Here is an 18,132-nt window from a genome sequence, read left to right on the forward strand (position 1 = left end):
TGGCCACTTCTGCGGCTCCGCACCTGCGGCCAAAACTTCGCAGGTGCGGTCATACCAGATATTAGCTGCTTTAGCTATTCTTTCCAACCCCAATTCAATCCGTTAACCACCCCAAATTCACCCGAGGCCCCCGGGACCCTATCCAATCACACTAACCAGTCCCAAAATACATTACGGACTTGCTCGAGGCCTCAAATCATATCAAACAGTGTTAAAATCATGAATCGACCTCCAATCCAAGTTTAATGAACTTTAGAAATTCAAACTTCTACATTCGATGACGAAACCTATCAAATCACGTCCGATTGACCTCAAACTTTGTACACAAGTCATATTTGACATTACGCACCTACTCCAACTTTCGGAATTGGATTCCGACCCCGATATCAAAAATTTCACTCCCGGTCAAACTGCTCAAAAACCTTCAAATTTCTATCTTTAGCCAAATGAATCCAAAACGACCCACGGACCTCCGAATTCACTTCTGATCGCGCTCCCAATACCAGAATTACCATATGGAGCTATTCCTAGACTCGGAATCCCAAACAGACATCGATAACACTGAAATGCACCTCAACCCAAACTTATGAAATTTCTTCCAAAATGCTAACTTCCACAATAGGCGTCAAAACGCTCCCCGGTCATCCACAACCCGATCCAAGTATACGCCCAAGTCCAAAATCATCATACGAACCTACTAGAACCTTCATATCCGATTCCGAGGTCGTTTACTCTGAAATCAAATCTTAGTCAATTCTTTCAACTTAAAGCTTCCGAAATGAGAATTCTCTTTCCAAATCAACTTCGAACTTTCCGAAATTCAATTCCGATGATGCGTACGACGGTACAAGTCATAATACCTGAAGTGAAGTTGTTCATGGCCTCAAACTGCTAAACGATGCTCTAGATCTTAAAACAACCGGTCGGGTCGTTACATAGTATTACTAATTTCTTCATGTTATTATCTCATTTGATTTCGAGATAAATCTTGTTAATTATTGTGTATATCACAAGTTTAGTTGGGGGAGGGGGGATAAGTATATTTTTAAATTGTGTGATGTATGATCAGCTTTGTATGCATCTGGATTTTTTATTTAATTTAGGGATGTTGGATAGATATTTAAACAATTTATAAACTTATTTTTTGAAAGACCTTAAAGGTTCAAAAGGTAATTACAGAGAACAAATATTTTATGCTCACATAAAGAAAGTCAAAAAATTTAAAAATAATCAGGTATTCGGATATCGACTTCACTAGATGTTGATATAATATGACATACTTGGATGATAAGCTATATAAGGCAGAGTGTTAAACGAACACTCATAGCTCTTTTCGCCATGGCAGTTAATTTATAATATATTATGTAGCATCTGATTATGAAATATGACTGCAGAATTTTGCCACTGGATAAAATTGAAAGTATACTTGAGTTATTTTGTGATAATAAGTTAGCAGTATTGTATTTCAATTACAACATGAGTTCAGTAAAAGTCAAAGCACAATGGCATAAAGCTCCTAGCTATTAAAGAAAGAGTTCAGAGTGGCTAGGTGTCTATAGAGCATATTGGTACAAACTCCATGGTTGTGCATCCACTTACTAAGGGACTACTACCCAGCATATTACTCATATGGGTGTCATGTCATTTAAGAAAATTCAGTTTCAACGGGAGTTTGTAACCTCTTAAATGTTCTTTATGGACATAATTTGGTTTCAGTTTAAGGTTTCAGGTAATGATTTCAGTTTAAGGATATTTGAGGTTTTTTTGCAGAAATGAAGTATTCAGATTATTTTTCACTCCGACTTATTTTTTTTCTTTCAGTTGGACCAGTTGAAAATAGGCATGCTTGGGTCACATTGCATGTAATTTTCATGATACATATCCACACTTGATCTATGTCATTTGATTATATTGGTATTCGTGATCAAGGAAGGTTTACTTATGATAAATGTAACGAAAGCCACCTTACTTCATTATTGGCATGATTGATGGACGAGATTGTTTGGATGTACTTTGGTTTGTGATAGCAAATATTTTGAGTTCATAAGGTGACATATAATTATAGAGTTATATGTGTAGTCCAAGTGGGAGATTGTTAGAATTTTTTATGGACTTGCACATATATGGTATTAAGAATAATTGTATGTTGGTTGTTATCATCAAAAGGTTGACCCAAATTAAAAGTGATCTGATAATGTTTAAAGTTAAATGGGTCTATAAAACACCTACTAATATATGGGGTCTAATGTGTAGATTTCCGGATGTAATTTCTAGTTTAATAATGGGCTAAATTAGAATTACATAAAAATGTGCAATTATAAATGAGTTATGGTCCCCAAATCAAACGTATGGTTCTTTTCTAATATCCCATCGGTGGAAAAGGGAGAGTCGTCTTTTGTGCAATTCCTAAGTCTTGATTTGGAAGATCACTAACCGCAAAACGAACAGTTTCATTTGTTCCTATGGATTCAGGTACGCTCCCGAATCTAACTTTTATTTTTGATGATTTGACATGATAGGTCTTGGGTAAAAGATTGAAGGATTTCATCCTAAAGTATTTTGGTTCTTACAAGATTCTGATTTAGTGGCAAAAGCCACAAATTTAAATGCTAGGTGCGACATTTTAATATTCTTTTGAATTCCTTATATGAATTTCTGGCATTGCGACGGAATAAGAATGAAATAGAAGGCCAAGTCAACAGCCTCGTCACTTTTATCCAATATTAATGAATTCCACCTTATACTTGCATTTTCTAAGTTCATTGATTATATTATCTTGCCACTACTATCTCTTGACTTAAAGCAAAAATGGCAGAGGAAGTGAGTAGTGCATTATCGGAGCAAAAAATGTAGTTTTTGATTGGAGAATTTTGTAGCAACTCATTTGTTACTTTACATGGGAGTGATGACCATAATTGGATATGTGAGTGGTAAAGCAAGGATTGCTTGGGCCTTTGGTGGCATGGTTTTCCCTCTTATCTACTGCTTGCATTTCAGGTGAGTTTCTCCTTTTTGTTTTAGAAAGGGGTGGCAAATGATCCGGTTGAATCAAACTTAGATGAGCCAAACTGAGTCATGCAAATAAATACGTCATGATCCAATCCTTCATAATTTACTTGGATAAACATGGATTGGGTTATGAAAAAATATGGATTGACTCAAATAATGGATCATAATCTAACTTGTTCATAGCAGAAGAACCTTCCATTTATTTTTAATTGTGAACTTCCTTTTGACAGTACACTTGAATCTTCTCTTTTGTCAAGAGAATTTGACAATTTATATGCAAGCGAAAAAAAAAAGAATCCTATTTGTGTAGTGTAAATTGGACGAATGGCCTTGCATCCACCTAGTTCCGTACCTGTGTGAGAGTACCGTGCTCCTGAAAGCACGAGTGTAGATCTAATTAGTACTTCTGTGTCGTATGCTCTAAAAATAAGTTAATATAATTTATATTATACTAATCTTTCATTTTTTTATACACCCACATTAATTTAAAAGCATGTACGATGTAAGATTGTTATTTGATCTTTATTAATTCAAGTGAATAATCATGATTCTTTTACCTGCATAGATGCTTCAATAGATAATATAAGTTCATTCTTTTGTTCGTTTTATGATAAAACTTATATTCGATTGACTATGAAAAAAAATCTACATTGCTAGTAATAATCAAATGAGTTAAATTTGTATTTCATGTGGGACCTAAAAATTTACATATATGATTTTCTTGAATAAATGATAATATAAGTTCATCCATGTGGGACCTAATGAATGTACATATATGATTTTCTTGAATTCTAGGTCTTCCAATTGGATTTGCAGTCTTCATGGTTCACCTGGCCACTATCCCAATCACCGGTAACGGAATCAACTCTGCTAGAAGTCTTGCAATTGCAGTCATCTACAATAAACACCAAGTATGGAATGACCTCGTTACTTGTTAGTAGGTTGTTCGTGGATCGGTACAGTACGGTATTTAATTATTTCGGTTTGATATTTCCGGTATTTGGTTTCTTAAAATGCTATTACTAATACCATACCTAATTACATTCAGTATGGTTTGACTTTTCTCCTTGCAGTTTCAGTTTATTCGATTCGGTAATTTCGGTTTATTCAATTGGAATATTAACTAGTGCATAGAGCCATAGACTGTAATTTTCTTAATTAAAGTACTCAATGAAAACGTTCTAAACTCACCTGATTGTTGATAAAATCTTTGTCCAAAACCATCAAGTATCAACTAAGAGAAAAAAGATACACAAACAAATACATTTAATCATTGAAAATATCATGTTACTTGCTTAGAGTTAATTGTTGAAATTAGAGAATACAAGGATTAATCCTATATATGCAACAATAATACAAGAGTAACGGTGAAAGAAACAACCCAAAATAGTTGAAATATTATGTAAACTGCTTGGTAACTGACCACACCCAACTCTAGTCCTAAAAAGGATAAGCGGTCGCTGCAAATATAATTCAGTCTAAAAGTCCGGAGTCGAATCCCACAGAGAATTAAGGCTTAGCTATAGTTGTTTGATATCACTAAGAAGATAAGTCCAAACAATTTCCTAATTATGAAGATTATAATGTTTATTTATCTAATTAACTAACAAATACTAGAAAGCAGTACAACTATCAATTAACAAGGATAAGGATTGAAGACAAGACTAAGGAGGTCTAGAGTTATGATTTTCCCAATTGTCGGAATCCTTCCCGTTGTGTCTTCTATAAATTCGCCTAAGTATTCTCTACCGATCGTGAGTACTTTAGTTGTCGTAATTCTCTCCCGAGCAACTACCGCAATTTACTAGATGTATTCTCTCGAACTACACTAGCTGACGCTTAATTCATCGCTCACTACGACCGCACCAAGGTTTCGTTATCTCTAATTCCGCCTTTAAACCCTTCGTATTGATCTTTCACCTACGTTAGAAGTGATGTTGTTCAATAACTACCTAAATATATACTCTCTCTCGAGCAGTACACACTAAATAGGCACAATCAATTAATGACCATTCAATCAACAGCTACAAACACGAAGTTGAACAAGTAGACAAATCCAACGGCTCAATTATATAAAAACATAAGAAGAATTCATCCTCCAAAAGGTTCCATCAAAACCCTAGATAATAAATTAGCTATTCATAATAGTATGCAAAAATATAATACTAGAATTCATAACCAATAATAGAAATAGGAAGAAGGAAGTGAGAAAATTGTAGAAGAATTCTCCGCTTTGCTCCTAGTGTGTTCTTGCCTCCTTAGGTCGAATCCCCGGTTTTCTTAGCCTCCTTAGGTCTAAATTATGTCAAAGGTCCTCAAAATACCGTTTTTTCCATGTATATATATCAAGTAGGGTCGGCCCAAACAATTATACCTTCTCCTACGCGTAAAAGGACACTTTTCCAGGTCAGGACGTCCGCGGCCGCAGATTCAACCGCGGATTTGGCCACTTTCTGCCTCACTCTGCAGCCAGTGCGCGGCCGCGCACTTGTCGCGAATTTTTCACCCTGTTTGGTTTAAAATTTGAAAAAATATAAAAGATGAAAGTTGCAGCCCTTTGAATTGGCTTTCCAACCATATATTGTGGAGATCAAATGGAGTTCTGAGCAAAAAGTTACGTCCATTTTATTAGACAGTGCGCAATATGCCTACTCGATTCTTCGTTCGTTCTTAACTATCATCCGTTGATCCCCGAACACGATCCCGGTTTAATTCCTTGGGCTTTTACTCAAACTTCAAAGCTCCAAATCACTTGAATTCATTCTATAACATATACATAGCTCGGAATCACTCTTACAAGGCATAAAACACACAATTAATGCAAACACTAGCGATTAAAGCTTAAACTCAACTGAAGTGCAATGAATTGGAATGTAATAATTGACTAAAATATGTAATTATAGCCTATCATAAGCAACCTAGAAAGTAAGAATTAAAATCTGCATCCTACCTTGTTCCTCCATTTTTCTAAAGAAGTACATGGACTTTACTGCCAACCTCAACATGAATACAAAAGAAAAGTATTGTGTAACTTAGTATGTTAATCAATAATATCTATAATTTGTAATTTAGTATATATTTCGATACGGTATCGGTATTTCGGTATTATTTTTTTAAATACTATATCTAATACCAAATTATTTTAAAAACTTAAACCAAATACCATAACAAATACCAAAAATACCCAATACCATATACTAAATATTTTGATTTTTGTACGATAATTCGATATTTACCATATTATGCATAGTCCTACTCGTTAGCCCTCTCCCTTTCTCTCTATATAGTAGTCCTTTGGTATGGGCAATACATGTAATTATAAGAGAGAAATTAGAGTATATGGAAAGTTAGTATCGTCGCAACTGGCATATTTTAAGGTCTTCCAATGAATGATGCCTCAAATAAAGAACATAAACTTCTCTTGAAAAGCTGAAAATAATGAAGTTTTTAAAAATTACAACACTCCAATAATGATAGTGTGTTTGTATACAAACAATGAGAAACATATAACCAATGCACCAATGGGGTAACGTGACTAAGTATTTGTGATTTATGAAGTTTTGTGTATGGTGATTTATGTGGTGCAGCATATGACAACTAATATATTTATGTTGGTTTTGATTACATTCAGCTCAAAGTTGACTCCTTTGCAAAGATTAAAAGACCAAGGATGATACTAATAAAATGTATAAAATATCTGCATTACCAAACTGTTTGACTATCTAAACCACAGAATTATAAAAGAGCATTAAAGTTTACATGCCTCTGTAACATTTTCACCTTTTTTGGCCGAACCTCTGTAACATTTTTTTCTTAACCCAAAAAAAAGAAGAGAGAACATCTTCTTGATCTAAAAACACGTAAAACTCCTAATAGGCTTTCTTTTTTTCTTTCTTTTTTTTTTTTTTTTAACTGGAGAATGCATTGATAAGTCAAGATGTACATAGAGGGGGGCATAAACCAAACCTCTCAGAGGAAAGTTGGGATGGACTAAGTCCATCCATTACAATTTGACTAGTCCAACAAGAATTAGGAGGGTTGCTCCTTAAACAGATTAGCTCACAAAACAAAGGAACTAAGAAAGATCAGTCAGCCTGGATCAAAAATAAAGGTCCTCTTTCTTACTCTGATTCTGAATTTGGCATCCCTTTCTCGTCATTCTTCAATAAGGATATAAACTGCCTTGGAAGATTTATAGCCTCAGCGAAGAACTGACTCTTCCTCTCTACTTAAGCTATATTAGCTAGGAGGTCTGCTGTTACCTTCTCTGAGTGTGTGAACATAATGAAAATTTTCAATTAGATTCATTGCTTGAATCGTTGAGATCTCATCCTTTATATGCCAAGTAGTAGAAATTTCTCCGCTTATCATCTGGATAACAACAAGAGAATCTGACTCAACTGTCAACCTGTTGAAGCCATGATCTAAGCACCATCTAACTCTGGTTTTGATGCTTGAGCTTCAGCTGAATTGTTTGAGCAACTACCAAGGTAAATAGTGAAAGCCATGATCAAACGTTCGAGATGATCTCTTAACACCCCTCCACCTCCTGCATTACTTGGGTTTCCTTTGCTACAACCATCAACATTTAATTTGAATTCCCCAACACTCGGTTTATTCCATCTCACAGGAAGAATGTGTAGTTGAGGTTTGATTATATCTACCAATTGACATATCCTCGGGAAAGAAGACATAAAAGGCGGAGAAAGAAATTCAGTAGAAAGCAACAGTTGCATCAAGTAGGTAATTTGACCAATGATTCTATGAATTGAACTTCTAATACCCTCATATTTGTAGGTACATCTATATTTCCATAATTCCCAACAGATAATAGAGGGGAGACGTTGCAATATCATGTCATGAACTTTGTTTTGTGGTTTGACGAGCCATCATCTGATGAATTTGGCCCGAATACCACCAACAGAGTTAATAGACAATCCACATGCATCTTGAAAATATTTCCAAACTTTTAGAGTCACATCACCATCACAAAATAAATGGTTTGTAGTTTCCATATTGCTATTGATGCAGCAATTATATTTTGAGGGCCCATGAACGCCAAACCTGATCAAAGAGTCATCAGTTGCAAGCTTACCATAATAATCTCATAACATGAAAAGATACTTTAAATGGTAGTTTACGGTGCCAGATCTTAGTTGTAGTGAAGGAAGAGCCTCTAGATTTTCCAAAAGTTTTCCATGCTGATTTACTAGAAAAAGATCCAGTGGGGTTTGCGAGCCAAATAGGAAGATCTTTCTCTTCATGAGAAATCTTGATAGATTGAATATGAGAAACCAAATTAGAAGGGAGAATATCACTAAGTTTATCTAGCTTCCATTGGTTGTGCGCAATAAAATCAGCCACTTTTATCTTCTGGGACTTGTTTCCCTGTTGAACTAAATTAGCAAGGGCTCCTTTATTGGTCCATTTATCCCACCAAAAAAAAAGGTTACCTTTTCCTACATTCCATAAAATGTGTTTCACAGTTTTTCTTGATATCCGTTAGCCTTCTCCAAGAGTGTGACTAAGTATAACTCTTTTTTTCTAGCAACTGGATGATATCTTTTGCAGTATTTAGCTTCCAGGAAGAGGGTGAGAAGAGACTTTTGAGTTCTGAAAATTCCACCAGGATTTAGCAGCAAAAGAAATGCAAATGTCATGCAATGATCTAAAACCTACCCCTCCCTCCATCTTAGGATAACATAAATTCTACCAGGAAAACCAATGATAACTTCTCTTGCTCTCTATTGTACCCCAGAAAAAACTAGCAAGAGATTTTTCAATATGATAAAGGATAGTTTTTGGTGGATGCACAACAAATATGGTATGTAAAGGAATAGAATGCAATACAGACCTGATAAGGATTGCTCTAGCCCCAAAAGAGAGAATTTTTCCTTTCCAACCCTGAGTTCTATTTGCTATTTTGGCCACCATATTTCCAAAGTAGCAAATTTTCTTTCTCCCAGGGTAAATAGGGCACCCAAATAAGTAAAAGGGAACTGGGAATGGGAAAAACCGGTAATGCTTTAGATGTCTTCAATTACAGTTGAAGGAGTTTTAGAAGATACCATGAATGTAGATTTTCTTTTATTCACCATTTGTCCTGAGGCTTGTTCATAGTTCTCCAACTTTTTCATCATCATGGCAATAGATAATAAGTCACCAGAGGAGAAGAGGACGGTGTCATCAGCATATGTGAGGTAAGTGATTAAAGGACTACCTCGATCCATAGAAAAATTAATAAAATTATCATGTACTAGCTGGTCCATCATGTAAGACAACAATTCTGCCCCAATGATAAAAAGTGAGGGGGATAGTGGGTCTCCTTACTTAAGGCCCCTAAAGGATTTGAAAAACCCATGTCTCACTCCATTGACATTGATGGAGTACCAATTGTTTGAGATCAATCTTGCAACCATATCAATCCAACATTCAGAAAAGCCTAATTGCCTTATGGTTTGATAGAGGTAGTCCCAAGGAACTCTATCAAAGGCCTTTGCCATGTCTAGCTTAAAAACTACATTACCATTGACATTGAGCCTATTCAAGTTATGAATAAGTTTTTGAGTAAGCATGACATTATCTGAGATTGACCTACCTTTAAGGAAACCAATTTGGTTTGGAGAAATAATCATGTTCATAAGAGGGGCTAGCCTACTATTAAGCAACTTTAAGATAATTTTGGAAGTGAAGTTGCTTAGACTAATAGGCGTGAAATCAGTGAATTATTGCGGGTTATCAATTTTAGAGATAAAGACAAGACATGTATGAGTGAATGATCTAGGAAGTGGTTGCCTAGAGAAGAATTCCAAAACCACCTGATAGAGATCAGCAGAAATTATATTCCAGCAGTGTTGAAAGAATTTTTCAGAAATGCCATCGGGGCCAGGAGAGCTGCTGCTATCCATGGAGATACTACCTGTTTCAGTTCATCCATGGTAGGGAGTGCCTCTAAAACCAAGTTATCTTATTCATTTATTATTCTGTTAAGCCCCCTAAGCTTTGAAAAATCTCTGCAAGTATTTTCTTGTCTGAATTGCCGCTCAAAAAAGTTAATAGCTTCAATAGCTATATCATCTTTGTTCTCAATCCAGGTACCATCTTGCTTATTGATTCTTGTAAGTTATAATTTTTTCCTTCTAGAATTAATTACAGAGTGAAAGAACCTGGTGTTATTGTCACCATCCGTAAACCACTTCAAGCCAACTTTTTGTCTCCAAAAATGACTCTTCATTTTTTATGTGCTTAATCAACTGTGCATTCACATTATTGTTTTCCATCCTATTGCTTTCAGAATTTTCATTTAGGCATCTTTCCTCTAATACCTCAAGCATATTCTGCAATTCCTTAGTCTTATCAAAAATATTCCCAATAGAATTTTTGGACCAAAAGGAAAGACTTTTATAGACATTTTTTAGCTTGAGATGAAATCTCCACGTAGGGCCTCCATCTACTTGTAGTTTCCAGGCTTGTTCCACCACTTGCATAAAACCCTCTTGTGCAGTCCAAAGATCTAAGAATCTGAAATACTTTTTAGGCTCCAATTGTGGATTAGACGTGGAAACAAGCAAATGAGCATGATCAGAGCCAGTTCTGACCAAGTGTGTGCCAGAGGTATCTGCAAAATTCTGCCGAGTTAACAAGAGCTCTATCCAGTCTTTCCCATATCCTCTTAGTAGGTGCCCAGCCATTACACTAGGTAAAAGGACTTCTAGTGTAACCAAGATCCAAAAGGCTACTATCCACAATGCAGTTGATGAAGGGCAAGCTTTTAGACATATTGTGGATTCCCCCCCCCCCCCTCCCCCTTTTCTCCTGAGGATCAGTAATAGCGTTAAAATCCCCAATCACCATCCATAAAGAGCTAACTCCATTATAAAAAGATTTGATGCTATCCCATAGAGGCTCCCTGAGATGAGCTTCGCATTTAGCATACACTAAAGTCTCCCCATTATTATCAATTGAGCAATTGATAAGTTGAGGAAGGTCTTCAATAGTAATACAGTTGATAGAGCTATCACCAAAGAACCAGATTTTATTGTTGCAATTAGCATATGCAAAATCAAACCCAAGTCCTCTTCTAAATTTTTCTAACTTTTTCTTTCGCAGAAAGGTTCTATGATAGCAATGAATAAAAGGTTGTGAGTTCTTTTGAGTTGCTTAAGTCTGTCAAAGGCACCTTATAAAGTAATGCCTCTAATACTCCAAATAAGATACTTAATCATTAAAAAGATGTAGACTGATCATTATTGTCCTGTGAAAATTTCACAGGAGGAATGCCTTTGCTCTTCTATTACATCTGCCCTCCCTAAATGTGAGTCTACTTCTGGTTAATGAGAGTCCACCTCTAGTTACCTCATGCTCCCTAGGTGAGAGGTGGTGTCTGTCAGTTACATCTCCAAAGGATTGACCAATTTCATCTGGTGGTGATGATTGATGTGAGAAAGCTTTTAGTAATCTGTTAGCATGATCATCGCTGGTAGCTGATTGAGCATCAAGACTTTCCTCACTTTCAGACTGATCTTCAACGCTTTCAAAGTCATTCTCAGAATCACTAACAACTTGATCATTTTCAGCAGTTTTTGAATCTTCCCCTTCAAATTCGGAATCTACATCATTTACAACATCCAGCTCTAATTCATCACTACTCTCTGAGGGAACAGTGTGGTTAATAGGATTGTTAGCTGGTGGAGGGGATTTGGAGGTTGGATTATCAGGAGGATGAGGGTCTAGAGGCTCTCGAGAAGTGCGGTTTGTGTGTGCATTTTCTATCTGGTTTTCTAGTAGTGGAGGGCTAATTTGTGTTGTCTTTTGGATTTTAGGAACTGAGGTGGATATATTTTGTTGTTTTGGAACAACAAAAGTAGAGGCGATATCAGATTGGTGTTTTGTTTGGTAGTACTATCAAGGAGCATCTCAGAACCTTCCTTAATGGAAGACTGCACATTAGGGCTGGTCTGAGGTGTTGTATTTTGAGGTTTATTAGGCTTTGAATTTGGATTAACTTGGCTTGACTCAATTTTTAGTGGAGTAGGTTGTTTTGTGCTATGATGCTGATGAGTATTAGTCTGTTGTTTGCTCTGATTAACTTGCCATTGCACTCTTTTCTTTGGTCCATTCTTGTGTTTCGATGCCTAGTGCAATTGGGCTATATGTTCAACTGGATTGTTCTTGTCCAAAACTTGTTTCTGTTTGTCTTGCGTTCCATCATTTGTTAGCTGTATAGTTGGTTGATTTTCCCTCTCTGATTGTGAATTTTTCCCTGTGAGAATGACTTCCTAATGAGGTTGTTGTGGTAGCATATTCAAGTTAGCATTCCCGATTGTGTGATGATGTAATTTCTTGTTTCCTCTTTGAACTCTCCATTGATCATCAATCTCCTCAGTGTTGGCTGAGGCTTGAGCCTGAACTTCTTCATCTCTTTTCTTGTTTCTGCAGGAGAGTAGATCGTAACCTTGCATACAAAAATATTGGTTGTATGATGGGGCACCCTCGTATTCGATATCTAACCAGTATCCATCTTCCTCATTACTATCTAACCTCTTAAAATCCCAGCCATATTTGATCCTGTCTAGGCTTCAAGAGTTCAATTTCAACTTTAAGCTTAGCCACGTTACCTCTAGACTTAGAGTAAGTGGCCATATCAGGGGACATGGCAGTACCAATTGAGCTAACCATTCTGGACAAGGTGTCCCACCAAAAAAAAATGCCAGGGGAGCTGATGAATCAAAATCCATACAGGGGCAATTGTAATTTCACATTCAGGGGAAAAATCAGGGGTCCATCTAATAACCTTCATTATATATGGACCAAGAGTGATGACTGGTTTAGAGTATATGTGGTAGAAGTCTGCTTCATTGGTAAAGTCAATATAAACATGATTTGTATCATAGTAGGCTATTTTAACAGAACCTTTGAGAGGGATATGACTGATGAACAATCTCCTTACTTCTTCCATACTAGGTTTACCTCTGGTGAACTTCCCAATGATTATAAATTTGCAATCTTCAGCTAATGTAACAAAATAGTCATGAGCACTGAATTATACTGCTAGTTTGCCTATATGAGTACCGTGCGTAATTTCCACCGGTTGCTTGGTACTTGAGCTATTGGCGAGAGCAGCTGACACCGTAGCTGAGAAGGATGGCTTAGACACTGGGTATGGTGGCTTGGTTTGAACTTTGGAATTAGTATTTGAGCTAGAGGGGGATTTGCATTTTGTTGACCATTGGACTGGGAATTTTGAGTAGTATTGATGTTTCGGTTGTGATGATGAGGGGGTCAAAGTTACTGAAAAGTTTCAATTGTGGTGGAAGAGAGTTGTTCTTTTGGGCATTGGGAGTTCGTGATTTGGTGTTGAGTTAACTTTTGTGCCATCCAGATGGACTGCATCTTCATGTCTAGGATGTTGGTTATGAGGTGGGGGTAATTTTGCCGACCATAATTGATGGAAAGGTTTGGGGTGTTGAGTTGGTGATATATGGATTCTGATGGTGAGGTGTCGTATTTTGAGTGGTATTTTGTGGTGGTGGATCGGGCGGGGCTGGTGGAGGTAATTGAGGGACCTCTAATGGTCCAGTGAGGTCGTCTGAGAGCATAGAGAGAAGTCAGAGAAAAATTAGTTAGAGAGAGAAAGGACCGTTGGCGTCTAAAAAATCCTAATAGGCTAATTTTATTCAATTCAAATTATAGGAATTTTTCACTCAATTAGGGTGTGTTTTGTTCGAATGAAAATATTTCGAAAAATGTTTTCATTCACCAACCAAACAATGGAAAAAAAAAATCTTCGTACCAAACACACTCTAAGAGCTCGTTTGGACATAAAATTTTTTCCTTTTTCCAAAAAAAATTTACTTTTTTTCGAAATCAGCGCTTTTTCATAAAATTTTCAATTTTCACTTGAAGATCCATTTTGGAAATTTTCGAAAATTTGAAAAACTCCAAAAAGCTGTTTTTCAAAATTTTCACTCAAATCATTCATAAAACTTCAAAAACAACCCAAACTGAAATTTATGTCCAAAAACAACTCTAAATTTCAAATACCATTTTGACTTGAAAAAAAATTTCACCATTTTTTAGAGTTTTACAATTCTTATGTCCAAAATAAGTGTTGATTTATCTTTCCTATTTTTCATTTATATTTCTCTTCTATCCTCTCCCTTTGTATTTTAATTAATTTATTTTTTCATTCCAAGTCAGCACAATCATAAAAACGAGACAAAATTATTTTTAAAAAGTCCAACACACGACGGGACACACTATTTTTTCCTATCCCCATTGTTATCTTCTTCTTTACATGTCCCCTATTTCAGTATACATATCCTATCCCGCGGTGCATTTTAGCAACAAGCCGTGAAACACATGAAGCATCCAGTAGCAGAAGCAAACGAGGAGAGTCCATTCGGCTCACTTAGCCAATCCGAATTCTACTCTCACCACTCAGTAACTCACAACTCCGAATTCATCACCAATTCACGAGGCCTTAAGCTTTTTACTCAGTGGTGGATCCCACTCCCTCCGGCGAAAATCATCGGCGTCGTCTGCGTCGTCCACGGCTTCACCGGCGAGTCTAACTGGTTCGTTCAGCTCACCGCCGTTCACATCGCCAAACACGGATTCATCGTCTGCGCTGTTGATCACCAAGGTCATGGATTCTCCGACGGTCTTGTCGCTCATATACCAGACCTAAATCTCGTTGTTGACGACTGCATTAGTTTCTTCGATTCGTTTCGGGATCTTCACGCGCCGCCGTCTCTCCCGTCGTTCCTCTACGCTGAGTCTCTCGGTGGCGCTATCGCACTGCTAATCACTCTCCGGCAGGGTGATACTGCTCCCCGCCGACCGTTCGACGGTGTCGTTTTGAATGGAGCAATGTGTGGGATTAGCAATAAATTTAAACCGGCGTGGCCTTTGGAGTATCTCCTTGATATTGCCGCTTTTTTTATCCCGACTTGGCCGGTAGTTCCCACTCGCGGCTCGTTGCCTATGGTTGCGTTCAAGGTAATGAGATAAAATCGCTTTTGTTTAAATTTGAAATGAAATCCGTTTGTGTAAATTAGATATTCACGATTTGTGATAAATAGTCTATCTATCTCAATTTATGTGATAATATATGATTAATTACGAATTCTAAGAAGCTAATTTTTTTTTTTTTGAAAACTTGTAACTAAAACTATATTTGTTTACAGTTATAAATTATCTTGTTAAGTATAAATTAAAAATTTAGGGTGGGTTTGGTACGAGGAAAATAAGTAGCTTTATCACTTATTTTCCCTTGTTTGGTTGGTGAGGGAAAAAAATTTTCTAGAATTTTTTTTCTAGTGTTTGGTTAGAGAGTAAGAAAATATTTTTTATGGTACTCTTTAACCCTCCCCCCTCCAAAATACTCAACGTTTTAAGGACTCTATTTTCTTCAAGAATTTAATTATTCTTTCAAAAATTCACACAAACCCAAAGGATTTAGTGTGTTGCTTTACTTTTTTACACAAAAACAACGTTGGAATTTGTGCTTCATAACTAAAAAGAAAATACTTTTTTTTTTGGGTTGAAAAAAAGGTATTCTTTCTACAATATGAAAATAAAGTACTCATTTTATTGAAACAAAAGCAAATATTTTTTCTATATCATAAAAAAAATACTCATTTTGTTGAAATGAAAAAAATACTTTGTTGAAATGAAAAAAAAATACTTTGTTGAAATTAAAAAAAATACTTTTTCTACATCATGAAAAGAAAATACCCTTTTGTTGAAATGAAAGAAAACACGTTTTACTTCATAATTTTGTTGAAACGAAAGAAAAATATTTTTTCTATATTATGAAATGAAACTAATTTTTTTGTTAAAATAAAAAAAAAACCTTTTTATATCATGAAAAAAAATATTCATTTGTTGAAATAATTTTTTTTATCTATTAACATAAAAAAGAAAGTACTATTAATATAATTTTTATTTAGGGTGGGGGTGGGGGTGGGGCTGAGGTGGGGGGTGGGGTATGGTGGGTGGGGATGAGTAGTAGGTAGAGTGTTGGGGTGGGTTGGTGAGGGTTGAGAATAGGGGGAAGATTGAAAAAGAGTTTTGGAAAATGAGGAAAATGTTTTCCAAAATATTTAAGCCAACAAAACATGGAGAAATTGGAAAATATTTTCCATCGTACCAAACACACTCTTATAGTTAAATGATTTTTAAATATAAAAATATAGAGTATCATTTTTCAAACAAACTAAAAATAAAATACGATAACATAAATTAGGACAAAGGAAGTGTATTTCTAAAATATGTAATTACATACTGTGAGTGGAAATGTTAATTTAAAACTATTTAAAATAACATATATATGAATTTTATTTTCTTTTTTGAGAAATGTAATTTCAATCAAGCATTTGAGCATTTCTCTTTTGTTGCCTTTTTTTTTTAGGTAATTCATGAAGGAGGAGTCATTGTAAAACTATTTAATTAATACTAACATGCATATGATTTTATTTTCTTTCTGGTAATTAAAGCATTTGATCGTTTCTCTTATGTTGCATTTTTCATTTTTTGACTTTTCTGGTAATTCACGAAGGAGGAGTGAAAGAGGAAGCTGGCAATAGCCAGTCCAAAGAGGCCACTTATGAAGCCACGCGTAGCGACGGCGCGTGAGTTAATGAGTGTATGCAGGGAGTTACAGGGGAGATTCGAAGAAGTGAAGGTACCATTTCTGATAGTACACGGCGGCGATGACGTCATTTGCGATCCAGTCTGTGCGGAGGAGCTATATCGACGATCGATGAGTAATGACAAGACTTTGAATATATATCCAGGAATGTGGCATCAGCTGGTCGGCGAACCAGAGGAGAATGTGGAGAAAGTGTTCGGAGATGTTGTGGAGTGGCTCAGAACGAGAGCTGAGAAGACCACCGTGGACGGCGGCGCGTGGGAAAGCGTTTGAATGGAAGTAGTTTTGAATATTGTAGTTGAGGAGTGGTTGGTTAATTGTTAAAGAAGTGCTAAGGTAGATAAGAAAACAGCAAACAGTGTGATCTGTAACTCAATAAGGACCAAAAATAACTTTGTACAAGCATTATGCTGAACAATAATTGCTAGTTTGCTACTCAACCTTGAACAGTAAAGTCGACTCCTTTTCTCATTTTATCTTCCAATCGTCCCATCATTTTAGGGTATAAGTTGTCCTAGATAAGCTAACATCTCAAATCAAATATAGAATAAAGTTAATCCAAACTTTATTCCGAAATTATTATCCTTATCTCATGTACCAAACGATCCCCAAGCAGTGTTTTAAAAGGCGTGGGCATAAGGCGAGGCGTAAGCCCCAAGATACGGGACGTAATCCTATGAGTATTTAATTTTTAATATTTTATACAACAATAACAACAACCCAGTATAATCCCACTTAGTGGGGTCTGGGGAGAGTAGTGTGTATGCAGACCTTACCACTACCCTGGGGTAGAGAGACTGTTTCCAAATAGACCCCCGGTAACATAATTACAGTAAATATTTATAAACAGGTAAAATTGTATAAAAATTGAAGAAAATTATAAATATTTGAAATATATATATATATATATATATATATATATATATATATATATATCATCCCAACAAAAAACTAGTCAAAACAATCTATTATACGCTACTTACAAGCACAAGTAACTTGAGGTCGAAAAGAATAAAATTTTCTACATAGAGGAACAAAAAAGATGACTAACATGCAATTTGAACTTTGAACTTGCTGCTATGAAGGAGAATGAAGTTCTCTTTGTATTAACAGATGACTAACATGCAATTTGAACTTGGGAGATATTAGCAGACAAGATAAAGAATTGGGAAAGACCATAAATTAGGGCTTCAATCAATAAAAAAGGTCTTGACTTTTTAATTTAATACATTTCAGTTCTTTTTTAATCTTTTGAGTAATTACAAGCTGACTTTTGAGAATTTGGGTATTATATGAAAGACTTATTTAACAAATTTTGTTTTAATTTGAAAAAGTCTCTGGCGCTTATGCCCCCACTACAAAGACGCGCCTCAAACGTCCGGACATATGCTCCAAATTACTAGGCGTATGCCTCTTGAGACTTTCGCTCCACACCATCGCCTCAGGGCAATTTTGGTACACCTCGCCCC

General features: G+C 36.0%; 1 long non-coding RNA gene and 1 pseudogene across 1 annotated transcript; both read left to right on the forward strand.

Annotated features, from left to right (window-relative positions):
- Window positions 1–2,809: 2,809 nt before the first annotated feature.
- Window positions 2,810–4,072, forward strand: LOC104216403 (uncharacterized). Its single transcript, XR_708473.2, has 2 exons — window positions 2,810–2,997; window positions 3,805–4,072. It is a non-coding gene; the product is annotated as an uncharacterized lncRNA (long non-coding RNA).
- Window positions 4,073–14,051: 9,979 nt separating this feature from the next.
- LOC104216404 (caffeoylshikimate esterase-like) lies at window positions 14,052–17,117 on the forward strand (annotated as a pseudogene).
- The last annotated feature ends 1,015 nt before the right edge of the window (window positions 17,118–18,132 follow it).

The sequence above is a fragment of the Nicotiana sylvestris genome, chromosome 5 (genome assembly GCF_000393655.2).
Source record: "Nicotiana sylvestris chromosome 5, ASM39365v2, whole genome shotgun sequence".
In the NCBI taxonomy this organism is placed as follows: domain Eukaryota; kingdom Viridiplantae; phylum Streptophyta; class Magnoliopsida; order Solanales; family Solanaceae; genus Nicotiana; species Nicotiana sylvestris.